Raw genomic sequence first — 15,278 nt, forward strand, 5'->3', positions numbered from 1 at the left:
TACATGGGTGAGAAAGGTTTACAGGGATATGGACCACACATGGGCAAATAGGACTAGTGATAGACATAACACCAAATGCTAGAAGAACTCAGCAGGCCAGGCAGCATCTATGGATAAAGTACAATTGATGTTTCGGGCTGAGACCCTTCAGTAGGACTGGAGAAAAAAAGCTGGAGTAGATTTAAAAGGTGAGGAAGGGGAGAGAGAAACACAAGGTGATAGGTGAAACCTGTAGGGGAAGGGATGAAGTAAAGAGCTGGGAAGTTGATTGGTGAAAGAAATACAGAACTGGAGAAAGGAGAGTCTGATAGAAGAGGGCAGGCCATGGAAGAAAGACAAGTGAGGAGGAGCACCACAGGGAGGTGATGGACAGCTAAGGAGATAAGGTGAGAGAGAGAAAAGGGGAATAGGCAATGGTGAGGGGGGACATCACTGGAAGCTCAGGAAATTGATGTTCATGCCATCAGGTTGGAGGCTAACCGGACGGAATACATGGTGTTGTACCTCCAACCTAACTGTGGCCTCATCACGACAGTAGAGGCAGCCATGGATAGACATATCAGAATGGGAAGTGGAATTAAGATTGGAGACTACTGGGAAATCCTGCTTTTTCTGTTGGACGGAGCATAGGTGCCCAGCGAAATGGTCTCCCAATTTACGTCGGGTCTCACCGATACACAGGAGGCCACTCTGGGAGTACTGGACACAGTATTTGACCTCCAACAGACTCACAGGTGGAGTGTCGCCTTATCTGGAAGGACTGTTTGGGGCCCTGAATGGTAGTGAGGGAGGAGGTATAGCACTTGTTCTGCTTGCAAGGATAAGTGCCAGTGGGAGATCAGTGGGGAGAGGTGAATGGACAAAGGAGTGGCATAGGGAGCAATCCCTGCAGAAAGCAGAAGGGGGGGGGGAGGGAGGGAAAGACGTCCTTGGTGGTGGGATCCCGTTGGAAATGGTGGAAATTGCAGAGAATTGTGTGCTGGACATGGAGGCTGGTGAGGTGGTAGGTGAGAACAAGAGGAAATCTATCCCTGGTATCCCGGGGCACCTTCAAGGGCGAACTTGAAGCGGCACAGCTGATGGATACAAGACCATAAGATATAGGAGCAGAAGTAGGCTATTTGGCCCATCTGAGTCTGCTCCACCAATCATGGGCTGATCCAATTCTTCCAGTCATCCCCACTCCCCTGCCTTCACCCCATACCCTCTGATGCCCTGGCTAATCAAGAACTTATCTATCTCTGTCTTAAATACATCCAATGACTTGGCCTCCACAGCTGCTTGTGGCAACAAATTCCACAGATTTCCCACCCTCTGACTAAAGTAATTTCTCCACATCGATTGGAGAATGTGATCGAACGATCTATTGCAGCTTAAAACTAATGGAAATAATGCTGACTGTGGCCATATTATCCTTGCAAGAAGGCTTCAGCAGAAGCAAGGCAGCCACTCGGGGCTACTAGTGCGTTTAAACAAAAAAAAAAGAAAGGTTTTCGACTCCCAATACTGACTACCTTACTGGCAAAGGTACAATCTCTGGTAAATAAAATTGAAGATCTCAGAGAGAGGGTGCTGTATCAGATGGACATAAGGACCGCTTGTGTCCTTTGTTTCACGGAATCCTGGTTAACCCCTTCCGTAACAGACACAGTGATTCAGATTGATGGGTTCAATATACACTATCAGGATAGGACTGTCCAGTCTCTCAAAATCAGAGACGGAGGTGGATGCTTCATGATCATATCTTCTTGGTGCACAAATGTGTCCACGATCTCCCAGTCTTCCTCACCAGACCTGGGATACCTCACACACCATCTTATCTGCTACGGGAGATTTCAGCGATTATTTTGATAGATTCCACCTCAGGGCAATGTCAAACAGGCTCTAGGTGATCTGAGCGATGTAATCAATAGGCATAAGACAGCACATTCTGATGCCTTTCCCATAATTTCAACGCATTTTAACCAGGCCAGCTTGAAAAAGTCACTAAATAATTATCACTAACAAATCACTTGTAGTACCAGAGGAAACACAGAAACAAAGAAAACCTACAGCACAAACCCTTCAGCCCTCAAAGCGGAGAAGAACATGTCCTTACATTAGAAATTACCTAGGGTTACCCATAGCCCTCTACTTTTCTAAGCTCCATGTACCTGTCCAGAAGTCTTTTAAAAGACCCTATCGTATCTGCCTCCACTACCGTCGCCGGTAGCCCATTCCACTCACTCTCCACTCTCCGTGTAAAAACCTTGCCCCTGACATCTCCTCTGAACCTACTTCCAAGTACCCTAAAACTGTGCCCTCTTGTGTTAGCCATTTCAGCTCTGGGAAAAAGCCTTTGACTATCCACACTATCAATGGCTCTCATCATCGTATACACCTCCATCAGGTCACCTTTCATCCTCCATTGCTCCAAGGAGAAAAGGCTGAGTTCATTCAACCCATTCTCATAAGGCATGCTGCCCAATCCAGGCAATATCTTTGTAACTCTCCTCTGCACCCTTTTTTTCCGACATCCTTCCTGTAGTGAGGTGACCAGAACCGAGCACAGTACTCCAAGTGGGGTCTGACCAGGGTCGTATATAGCTGCAACACTACCTCTCGGCTCTTAAATTTAATCCCACGATTGATGAAGGCCAATGCACCATATGCCTTCTTAACCACAGAGTCAACCTGTGCAGCAGCTTTGAGTGTCCAATGGACTCGGACCCCAAGATCCCTCTGATCCTCCACACTGCCAAGAGTCTTACCATTAATACTATATTCTGTCATCGTATTTGACCTACCAAAATGAACCACCTCACACTTATCTGGGTTGAATTCCATCTGCCACTTCTCAGCCCAGTTTTGCATCCTACTGATGTCCTGCTGTAACCTCTGACAGCCCTCCACACGATCCACAACACCCCCAACCTTTGTGTCATCAGCAAATTTACTAACCCATCCCCATCAAGTAGGATGCTGTGCACAATCCTGATTTGATGGAGACAGACGTGAGAGCATGGAGGAACATCTGGTGAAACTTCTGAAATGCCTGTTTCGCTGCCACTGCGTGATCCAGAATCTCCGGAGGGGAAGGCCCCAAGTCCTCGGCTTTGCTTGTTGCTCGGCGGCCAGGGCAGGGTCAAAGCGCTCGGCAGAGATGGTGCTTGGTGTCGTCAGACTGGTTGGAGGCTCGAAGTTTTCGGACGGACTCAGAGTCAGCTGTGGTTGGGTGCTTCCAGGGTGCTGCATCGGCAAGTTTGTGGCGTTGGAGGTTCATGGCAGGGAGAGTTTCTCCCTTCTACGTGAGATGATGGGCTATCGGGACTTTGAGACTGTTTTTTTTTACCGTGCCCATGGTCTGTTCTTTATCAAATTACGGTATTGCTTTGCACTGTTGTAACTATATGTTATAATTATGTGGTTTTTGTCAGTTTTAGTCTCGGTCTGTCCTGTGTTTCTGTGATATCATACTGGAGAAACATTGATTCATTTCTTAATGCATGCATTTCTAAATGACAATAAATGAGGACTGAATGTCCTCATAATCTAATCTAAACACATCCCTGAGGCACACACCTGGTCACCGACCTCCATGCAGAATATGACCCATCTACAACCACTCTTTGTCTAGTGTGGGCAAGTCAGTTCTGGATCCACTAAGCAGCCCATGCCTCCTTACTTTCTCAATAAGCCTTGCATGGGGTACCATATCAAATGCCTTGCTGAAATCCATATACACTACATCTACTGCTCTATCTTCATCAACGTGTTTAGTCACATTCTCAAAATATTCAATCAGGCTCGTAAGGCACGGCCTGCCTTTGACAATGCCATGCTGACTATTCCTAATCATATTATGCCTCTCCAAATGTTCATAAATCCTGCCTCTCCAGATCTTCTCCATCAATTTGTAAGACTCACTGGTCTGTAATTTCCTGGGCTATCTCTACTCTCTTTCTTGAATAAGGGAACAACATCCGGAACCCTCCAATCCTCTGGAGCCTCTCCCATTGATGAAGCAAAGATCATTGCCAGAAGCTCAGCAATCTCCTCCCTCGCCTCCCACAGTAGCCTGGGGTACATCTCGTCTGGTCCTGGTGACTTATCCAACTTGATGCTTTCCAAAAGCTCCAGCACATCCTCTTTCTTAATATCTGTATGCTCAAGCTTTTCAGTCTGCTGTAAGTCATCCCTACAATTGCCAAGATCCTTTTCTATAGTGCATACTGAAACAAAGTACTCATTAAGTACCTCTGCTATCCTGTACAGTTCCATACACACTTTTCCACTGTCACACTTGATTGGTCCTATTGTCTCACGTCTTATCCTCTTGCTCTTCACATACTTGTAGAATACCTTGGGGTTTTCACTAATCCTGTCCGCCTAGGCCTTCTCATGGCCCCTTCTGGCTCTCCTAATTTCTTTCTTAAGCTCCTTCTGGCTAGCCTCATAATCTTCTAGATCTCTATCATTACCTAGTTTTTTGAAACTTTCATAAGCTCTTCTTTTCTTTTTGACTAGATTTACAACAGCCTTTGTACACCATGGTTCCTACCATCCTTTCCGTCTCATTGGAACGTACCTATGCAGAATTCCACGCAAACATCCCTGAACATTTGCCGCATTTCTTCTGTACATTTTCCTGAGAACATGTGTTTCCAATTTATGCTTCCAAGTTTCTGCCCAATATCCTTATATTTCCCCTTACTCCAATTATACGCTTTCCTAACTTGTCTGTTCCTATCGCTCTCCAATGCTATGGTAAAGGAGATAGAATTATGATCACTATCTCCAAAATGCTCTCCCACTGAGAGACCTGACACGTGACCAGGTTCATTTCCCACTACCAGATTACAGCCTCTCTTCTTCTAGGCTTATCTACATATTGTGTCAAGAAGCCTTTCTGAACACACTTCACATACTCCACCCCATCTAAACCCCTTGCTCCAGGGAGATGCCAATCAATATTTGAGAAATTAAAATCTCCCACCACGACAACCCTGTTATTATTACACCTTTCCAGAATCTGTCTCCCTATCTGCTCCTCGATGTCCCTGTTATTCCTGCCTGTGGCCATCAAACTTTACAACTTCTCCTTTGGAGGGTCAGACACCCTGAGTCAATAGGCTGGTCCTGGACTTATTCCCTGGCATAATTTACATATTACTATTTAATTATTTATGGTTTTATTACTATTTAATCATGGTGCAACTGTAACGAAAACCAATTTCCCTTGGGATCAATAAAGTATGACTATAACTACTATTGGGTGGTCTATAACACCCAGTAGAGTTATTGACCCCTTCCTGTTCCTAACTTCCACCCACTGAGATTCTGTAGACAATCCCTCCATGACTTCCTCCTTTTCTGCAGCCGTGACACTATGTCTGATCAACAGTGCCATGCCCCCACCTCTTTTGCCTCCTTCCCTGTCCTTTATGAAACATCTAAAGCCTGCCCCTGAGCCATCCAAGTCTCTGTAATGGCCACAACATCATAGCTCCAAGTACTGATCCATGCTTTAAGCTCATCCGCTTTGTTCATAATACTCCTTGCATTAAAATAAACACATCTCAAACCATTGGTCTGAGTGCGTCCCTTCTCTATCATCTGCCTATCCTCCCTCTCGCACTGTCTCCAAGCTTTCTCTATTTGTGAGCCAACCACCTCTTCCTCCGTCTCTTCAGTCGGTTCCCACCCTGCAGCAATTCTAGTTTAAACTCTCCCCAATAGCCTTAGCAAACCTCCCTGCCAGGATATTGGTCTCTCTGGGATTCCAGTGCAACCCGTCCTTTTTGTACAGGCCCCAAAAGAGGTCCCAATGATCCAGAAATCTGAATTCCTGGCCCCTGCTCCAATCCCTCAGCCAAGCATTTATCCTCCAACCTCATTCTATTCCTGTACTCGCTGTCACATGGCACAGGCAGTAATCATGAGGTTGCTACCTTTGAGGTCCTGCTTCTCAACTTCCTTCCTAACTCCCTGTAGTCTGTTTTCAGGACCTCCTCCCCTTTCCTTTCTATGTTGTTGGTATCAATATGTACCACGACCTCTGGCTGTTCTCCTTCCCACTTCAGGATATAGTGGATGTGATCAGAAACATCCTGGACCCTGGCACCTGGGAGGCAAACTACCATCCGTGTTTCTTTCCTGCATCCACAGAATCGCCTGTCAGACCCCCAACTATAGAGTCCCCTATCACTGCTGCCATCCTCTTCCTTTCCCTACCCTTCTGAGCCACAGGGCCAGACTGTTCCAGAGGCGCGGCCACTGTTGCTTCCCCCAGCTAGGCCGTTCCCCCCAACAGTACTCAAACAGGAGTATTTATTGTTAAGGGGGACAGCCAAAGGGGTACTCTCTAGCATCAGATTCCTGCTCTTCCCTCTCCTGACTGTTACCTACTTATCTGTCTCCCGACGCCCCGGTGTGACTACCTGCTCCTCTCTATCACCTCCTCACTCTCCCTGACCAGACGAAGGTCAATGAGCTGCATCTCCAGTTCCCTAATACGGTCTCTAAGCAGCTGCAGCTTGACACACCTGGCACAGATGTGGTTGACCGGGAGGCTGGCAGTCTCCAGGACTTCCGACATCAGACACCAAGCACAGAACACCAGCCTCACATACATACTTCCTGACTGTATTCAACACAGGCAACCTACCACGCCTCCACCAGTTACCGCCAAAGTCCCATTGAGCTAAAGCCTTCCTACTCTGTCTCCCTCTATTCTGTTGCCCGCTCTATAAAGCTGTCTCCTTTTAAACTCTTCTTGCTGTTCTAACTGGCTGACGTCCACAAGCTTGCGCAGTCATAACATGGACCACTGTTATACCACCATCAACAGCGCTTACCATGCTATTCCTTTTTTTTTTAATTTTATTTTTATTTGGATAAGGAGTTCACAATTATCATGTACTTTTTTCACACATATAACCTTTTCCATTTTTTTATATGTATAAAACTACAATTATTTATACATTCTTAAGTACACATTGAGATGATATAAAAGCAAAATAAACATTTAAATAGATAATTATGTACTGCGGTAAATCTAACCTATTAGGCTAAGTAATGAAATTAGTTGTTAAGAAAAATGGTAATAATAGTTTCCATACAACCCTTCTGGACCATTTCCACTGGTCCAAAATGTTGCATACAAGCCTATATACCAACCATTGTAGGTGTTTATATCCCAATTTGTTCGTGCTTGTTCCTGTCCACAGACATAATTATCCAATCCCTATGTACTTATTTACTTAATTTTTTCATTTTTTTTTATCCCTTTCCCAAATCTTTCCCTTTACTTGTGTTAATTCTCTATTTTCCAAAAAAAAAACAACAAACATTTAGACTAGGGGTGCTTACGTTAGCAATATTACTGTGTTGATGAGAAGAGCAATATAAATCATTAGGAGAGTCATCTAAAGTCTGCTCGCATTGGGGTTATATATTCAATCCATTTATTCCAAATTTGATAAAATGTTTCTTTTTGAGTTCTCAGGGAGTAGATCAACTTTTCCATTTTAAATATTTCCAAGATAATTTCGTACCAATCTTCTAATGTAGGTGGTATTGGATTTAGCCATTTTCTAGTGATTGATTTCTTACTTGCCGCTAAGAGGGCCTGCAGCAACTTTATATCTTCCTTCTGTTCAAGGAACAATACATGCCCCAAATAGAGCGTCTCAAAGTTCAGAGGTATCTGGGACCTAAGTACCTTAACTAATGTTCTATGAATACCTTCCCAAAATAGACTTAATTTAGGGCAATCCCAGAAAATATGAAAATGATTTGCCTCCTTGGAGCCGCACCTTCTCCAACACATCACATTTGTATCTTTATATTTTTCCTGATATGGGGTCTTGAAGTATCTTATAATGTTTTTCCAACAATGTTCTCTCCAAGTCAAAGAATTAGTCGAGGACCATTGAAAGTTGCAGATTTTCCCCCAAGCCTCCTCTGAAAGTACCAACCCCGCTTCTTTCTCCCACTTCTCTTTAATATACAGTGTATTTACATTTTTAGCATGGGAGAGTGCATTATATAGGCGAGAAACTGATTTACTAGGTATTGAACTGCAAGCCGAATTCAGAATCTTGAAAAATTCTAATTCTACTGTTGATAGGTCTGTGTATCTACAACTCTGGTTAATATAGTTTCGTATTTGAAGGTACCTAAAAAAGTCATTATGTTCTAGGCCATGTTTGTCCTGCAGGATTTGGAAACTTTGTAATACTCTTTTATCTATAAATGAGAGGTAGGTTGTAAGACCTTTCTTTATCCATAGCTCAAATCTTTTATCTCCTCTGTTGGGAAGGAATTTGGTATCATATGCACACCATCTAAAGAGTTTTAGCATACTATGCTATTCCACGCCCATACTTCGAAGACTCTGATCACTTGGCTGTATTTCTACTCCGAGTATAGGCAGAGACTGAAGACTGCACACAGGTAGTGAGGAACAAGAAGGAGCGCTTTGAATCAGTGTTCTGGACTGTATTCAGAGATTCATCTTCGAATCCGGATGAGTATGCCACAGTTGTTACCAACTTCATTAAAACCTATGTGGATGAGTGTGTGCCTACGAAAACTTGCTGTTCATTACCAAAGCAAAGCCATGGATGAATCAGGTTTGTTGTCTGCTGAGGGCTAGATTTGTGGCATTTAAATCTGTTGACCCAGGTCTGTACAAGAAAACCAAGTATCTCTTGCGGAGGGCTATTTCAAGAGCGAAGAAACAATTCCGAGGTTGGAGGCCACATCAGATGCACATCAACTCTGGAAGGGCTTTGCAGGCCATTATTTCGACAAAGCGAAACCCAACATCATGAACAGCAGTGATGCTTCACTACCAGATGAGCTCAATACCTTTTATGCATGCTTTGAAAGGGAGAATATAACTACAGCTGTGAAAGTCCCTGCTGTAGCTGGTGACCCTATGATCTTTGACCCAAGAGACTGCATCAGGCTGTTTTTCAGGAGGGTGAACCAAAGGCAGCAAGCCCCAATGGAGTACCTGGTAAAGCTCTGAAAACTTCTGCCAACCAACTAGCGGGTGTATTCAAAGACATTTTCAATCTCTCATTGCTACAGTCGGAAGTTCCCTCCTGCTTTAAAAGGGCAACAATTATACCAGTGCCCAAGAAGAGCAGGGTGAGCTGCCTTAACAAATATCGTCCAGTAGCGCTCATATCTGCGGTGATGAAGTGCTTTAAGAGGCTGGTCATGGCCAGAACCAACTCCTGCCTCAGCAAGGACAAGGACCTAATGCAATTTGTCTAGCTGGCACTTTACAGAACAGATGGAATACAGTGTTGGGAAGTGTGTGGGCATGCACTTTGCTAGAAGAAATGAAAGGGTTGACCATTTTCTAAATGGAGAGAAGATACAAAAAACTGAGATGTAAAGGAATGGGAGTCTTTATGCAGGATTCCCTAAAGGTTAACTTGCAGATTGGCTCTGTGGTGAAGAAGGCAAATGCAATGTTAGCATTCATTTCAAGAGGAATGGAATATAAAAGCAAGGATGCAACTTGACACTTTATAAAGCACTGGTGAGGCCTCACCAAGTACTGTGAGCAGGTTTGGACCCCTTATCACAGAAAGGTTGCGCTGAAACTGGAGAAGGTTCAAAAGAGGTTCACGAAAATGATTCTAGGATTGAATGCCTTGTCATATGAAGAGCATCTGATGGCTCTGGGCCTGTATTCACTAGAATTCAGAAGAATGAAGGGTGACCTCATTGAAACTTATCGAATGGTGAAAGGCCTCGATAGAGTGGATTTGGAGAGGATGTTGCCTGTGGTGGGAGAGTCCAAGACCAGAGGACACATCCTCAGAATAGAGGGGCGTCCTTTCAGAATGAAGATGAGGAGGGATTTCTTTAGCAACAGAGTGGTGAATCTGTGGAATTCTTTACCACAAACAGTTTTTATGTATATTTGAGGCAGAGGGTGGTAGACACTTGATTGGTCAAGGCATGAATGGATACGGGGAAAGGCAGGAAATTGGGGCTGAGAGGAAAATTGGATCAGGCATGATGAAAAGGAGCAGACTCGATGGGTCAAATGGCCTAATTCTGCTCCTATATCTTATGGTCTTAATAGGGGTTACATACCTCATGGATATCTTGTGACTGTCTTATGAGGATGATGTAATGGTCTTGCGGAGGTCACATGATGCAAATTTTCCCGCCGATGTGAGGTCACATGATGACCTGTTCTCAACCAGGGTAGACCCCTGGTGACACAGTTAGTTTTCCAGTTGAGTTTTAAGTTTAGTTCGTCAGTTACTCCATATTGCTGTGTATTTTTTTTGACGCAGTTTCATTTTAAAACAGGGTTTTACTTTCTATTGTAAGGTACAGAAGTGTTGGGCCAGTAGTTTCACCAATCGCTGCCAGGTTTGTTGATGTATCTTTTCAGTAGTACTGGAGAGTGAAGACCGGAACCTGAAGGAGACGTTTGGCGGTTTTGGAGAGGATCGACCATTATTGAATTCGTTCAAGTAAGAGTGATCTGCATGAGATAACCTCTGCTAAAAGCAGCAGAAAAGGTTTGCAGTATCTAATCTACAGAGGAAAAAGGTCAGTGCCTTTAAACTGTTTTATTTCCGTCGTCGTGAGTCCTGTGGACAAGGCAGGTTCCAGCTGGGATCACCAGTAACGTTGAGTCTTCGAGGAATTCTTTACTTCAAGAAAGTCTCTCCTAATTGACTGTATAAATCTCTTGGACTGTCAAATTTACCATTCTAAGAACTGTTTTCTAACTTACCACTTTAAGACTGTGTTCGTATTTACCTGTACGGGGTCTTTCTTTTGTTACATTTAAAATGGCGACTTTGTTAGGTTAATCTGGGGAATGCGGCTTTGTTATGCTTTAATGCTGAAGAGAGTTTGCACTAGCAGTTTGTTTTACTTTAAATTGAGATAGCAGCCTTCTATTAGCCAATGGGTGGTTATGTATCGTTTTGTTTTCGGATACCATGCTGTATGATATGACTGTGGACGGGGTTTTGGCGGGGAGTCGGAGGAGAGACGGGGAGGACTGCGGACGTGTGGAGAGGCTCCGGTCGATCACTCAGGGTGGTCCCGAGCCGTGAGTTGACGGAATTCGGGTGGTCGTCTGAAGTTGAATTGAGCTCCAACGGTAGCGCGCGAAGAACTTGGACTTTGATAAGTGTTGGCGCCTTTTTTTTTTCATTACTTTCCTCTCTGTATCAAATGTATATTAATGTCATAGAATTAGTAATATCTATAAAGTGTATTTGTTAAAATTTACTGGGTGTGCTGGCTGATGATTGATGTTGTGATTGATTCGGGCGGCGACCAACCCTATGGGGAGTGTTGAGGCAGGTGCTGGGCTGGATTTCCCCTAGACATACACGAGCCAATATAACGGAACGTTACATACCGCTTTAAGAACTAGTACTGAGTTTAGAGGTTTGTTAAATGGCCGTACAGCAGTTTACTTCCGGTTAAGGTTTTCGTTTGTTTACCTTTTTACTAATTTTGAGTAGAGTTTAATAAATGTTTATTTGTTTATAAAACCTGACTCATTTCTATATTCATTGTTGCCGGTCATGTGAGAACAGGTCTATAGCAGATGCAATCTTATTGACTCTTCACACTGCCCAAGGTCATCTGAACAATACAAACACCCATGTCAGGATGCTGTTCACTGACTATGGCTCAACGTTTAACACCATCATTCCTACAGTCCCGATCAAAAAGCTACAGAACCTGGACCTCCGTACCTCCCTCTGCAATTGGATCCTCTGCTTTCTAATCGGAAGACTTCAATTGCACAGATTTGTAATAACATCTTTTCCTCACTGATCTCAAGGATGTGTGCTTAGCTCACTACTCTGCTCCCTCTATACCCAAGACTGCATGGCTAGTCATAGCTCAAAAGCCATCTATGAATTTGCTGATGATACAATAATTGCAGGCAGAATCTCAGATGGAGATGAGAGGGCGTACAGGAGCGAGACATATCAACTAGTTGAGTGGCGTCGCAGCAACAACCTTGCTCTCAACATCGTACGACCAAAGAGCTGAGTGTGGACTTCAGAAAGAGTATGACGAGGGAACATGAACTAATCCTCATCGAGGGATCAGAAGTGGAAAGACTGAGCAATTTCAAGTTCCCAGGTGTCAAGATCTCTGAGGATCTAACCTGGTCCCAACATATCGATGCAGTTATAAAGATGGCTATATTTCATTAGGAGTTTGAGGTGATTTGGTTTGTCACCTAAAACACCCAAAAACCTCTATAGATGTACTGTGGAGAGCAATCTGACAGGCTGCATCAGTGGTATGGGAAGGTGGGGGGAGGGTGCTACTGCACAGGATCGAAAGCCACAGAAAGTTGTACAATTTTAAAGTTAGCTCCATCATAGATACTAGCCTCTGTTACATCCAAGCAATCTTCAAGAAGCAATGCCCCAGAAACGTGTTCATTATGAAAGATCCCCACCAGAACATGCCCTCTTCTCATTGTTACCGCAGGAAGGAGGTACTGAAGCCTGAAGGCACACATTCAGCGATTCAGGAACAGCTTCTTCCCCTCTGCCATCTGATTTCTGAACTGAAATTGAACCCACGTACAGTACCTCACTTTTTTATTATTCCTATTTTTGCACTCTTTTTAATTTAACTACTTAAATTCATATCTCCTTAATATAATTCATATTTATTGATTTTTCTATATTTATCATGTATTGCAATGCACTGCTGCCACTAAGTAAACAAATTTCACAACTTATGCCAGTGTTATTAAACCTGATTGACTGTGTACATTTTAATTCTGCCCACACAAATATTGATTTGATTTAGTTTTTTACTGTTTACTCCTCCATATAGTATTCTTTTTTGACATTTAGAAACTTTTCATTTCATTACTTTTGAAAGCATCTTTGCTTTATGGATTCTTTTTTACATGTGTCTAAGACTTTAATACAAAGTACCATTCTCCATGAAAATGGAACAGAAAAGCTGTACAAAGAAACAACAGTATTATAGTTGAGGAATAGAACATTGACTAATAAATGGCCATAGTAATAAGGAATGAGAACTGGTTATTTTTCTGCTACTTTGCTTGGGTTAGCAGATTTTAGAACTTCTACGCAAGTAGTTTTTTCATCCTGTGAGCCAAAGGCACCTTTTGCTCCTACATCTCCGGAGAGGAAGTGTGTAAGAGAGGGTGCTCCAGAAGACGCTGTCAAGACACCTGGGGTTCCCTCTGGCATTCTATTAGATCAGTTGATTGGTTGGTAAGTATTCTTCCCATCTGTATTTTAGTGAAGTGGTTTATGAGTAGTCTTTACATAATTCTAATAAAGTAGTTTTAATAATCTTTAACACATGTCATAATCATACTTTGTTGATCCCGGGGGAAATTGGTTTTTGTTACAGTTGCACCATAAATAATAAATAGTAATAGAACCATAAATAGTTAAATAGTAATACGTAAATTATGCCAGTAAATTATGAAATAAGTCCAGGACCAGCCTATCAGCGCAAGTCTGACCCTCCAAGGGAGGAGTTGTAAAGTTTGATGGCCACAGGCAGGAATGACTTCCTATGATGCTCTGTGTTGCATCTCGGTGGAATGAGTCTCTGGCTGAATGTACTCCTGTGCCCACCCAGTACATTACGTAGTGGATGGGAGACATTGACCAAGATGGCATGCAACTTAGACAGCATCCTCTTTTCAGACACCACCGTGAGAGAGTCCAGTTCCATTCCCACAACATCACTGGCCTTACGAATGAGTTTGTTGATTCTGTTGGTGTCTGCTGTACCATGCCTCCTTTGTTTGTAAATATTTCTTGCAAAAGAACCAGGAATAACTTAGAATATTTTGCTGCACCTTATTATTCAGAGGCTGATCCCAGAAATCAGCAGAATGCTGTGACATTCCAAAGTGAAGTTTGATAAGGCAGCTCATTTCCCATTCTCAAGGGAACTGACTTTGGATTTGGTGCAAGGAACTCAAGCTGTTTTCACTAGGTTGCTCTTAACCAATTCATGTCATAAGACCTGTGGTATTGTAGAGCTAGGAAATGTATTTTGCAGGATGTGAAGCAACCTTTTAATACCATGACAAAAAACATGTTTAGTCTTCCTCATTATTAGTGAACTGCAGTTTTCAAATCTAATGTGTGTTAGAACTGGAGAACACCAGCAAAAACATGTCATTTGACTCTCCAAAAGACAGGACATGGAATACAAATGCCATTTAAAAATGAGTTTGTATTAAAAATGAGATCAGTTGAGTGTGGCAACAATGTCCAGACAACAAAACGCAGAGTGGCAATTCTACATCAGATAGAAGCTTTATATCAAAATACTGCCAGTTTTCATTTCAGTCTCATTCCATGAGTCCAAACTGATTTGAATCCAGTTTCAAGTGCACATTCGTCTAGTATGAATTCTCTTCAATTAATACACCTTGGTTTGGAAAGCAGTACGAAGTGGGAAATAACAGGCATTATTGCCTTTTCTGGTTGGTTACATAATGTATTAAGGATGGTATCTATTAGATACTATAATTCATCAAGCAGAAGTTGCCTAACAATTGGTTTATTGAGATAGGCAAACAAAGTGAGAATAAAGAATTAAACTTTACCCTAGTTTGGCAGAAGAAACGTGCATCTTCTACGTTAACAGTACAAATATGAAAGTCACAAAGAAGTTAATTGAAGGGCTGTAATCTAAATCCACTCACCCTCTGACTGCCTCTGCACACAAGGTGACATCTGGTATTTAAGATCACCAACTGGAATTAGAACTGTCACCAATAACAGTAGACACTGAAACATGTTGGCATTTCTTAAAGTAAATTACCTCACACTTTCCAAGGGAACACAAAATTCATTTAGCTATTACAGCTGCCTGCACCAAAGTGAATAGCAACAAACACAAAATGCTGGAGGAACTCAGCAGGCCAGGCAGCATCTATGGAAGGAAAAAGTACAGTCCATGTTTCGGGCCGAGACCCTTCGGCAGGACTGGAGGAAAAAGCTGAGGAGTAGATTTAAAAAGTGGCAGGAGGGGAGAGAGAACCACCAGGTGATAAGTGAAACCTGAAGGGGGAGGGATAAAGTAAAGAGCTGGAAAGTTGATTGGTGAAAGAGACAGAAGGTCATGGAAGAAAGAAAAGGAAGGAGTACCACCAGAGAGAGGCGATGGGAGAAGAGCAAGGAGATAAGGCAAGAGAGGGAAAAGGGAATGGGAAATGGTGAAGGAGAGGTGGGGAGGGGAGGTATTACTAGAAGTTTCAGAATTTGATG

The 15,278-nt window shown here is 43.1% G+C and overlaps 1 protein-coding gene across 1 annotated transcript in view; it reads right to left on the reverse strand.

Moving 5' to 3' along the window:
- Window positions 1–15,278, reverse strand: part of LOC134359273 (lamina-associated polypeptide 2, isoforms beta/gamma-like) — a 57,718-nt gene that overhangs the window by 16,465 nt on the left and 25,975 nt on the right. The window lies entirely within an intron of this gene.

This window comes from Mobula hypostoma, chromosome 20, assembly GCF_963921235.1.
Source record: "Mobula hypostoma chromosome 20, sMobHyp1.1, whole genome shotgun sequence".
NCBI classification, from domain to species: domain Eukaryota; kingdom Metazoa; phylum Chordata; class Chondrichthyes; order Myliobatiformes; family Myliobatidae; genus Mobula; species Mobula hypostoma.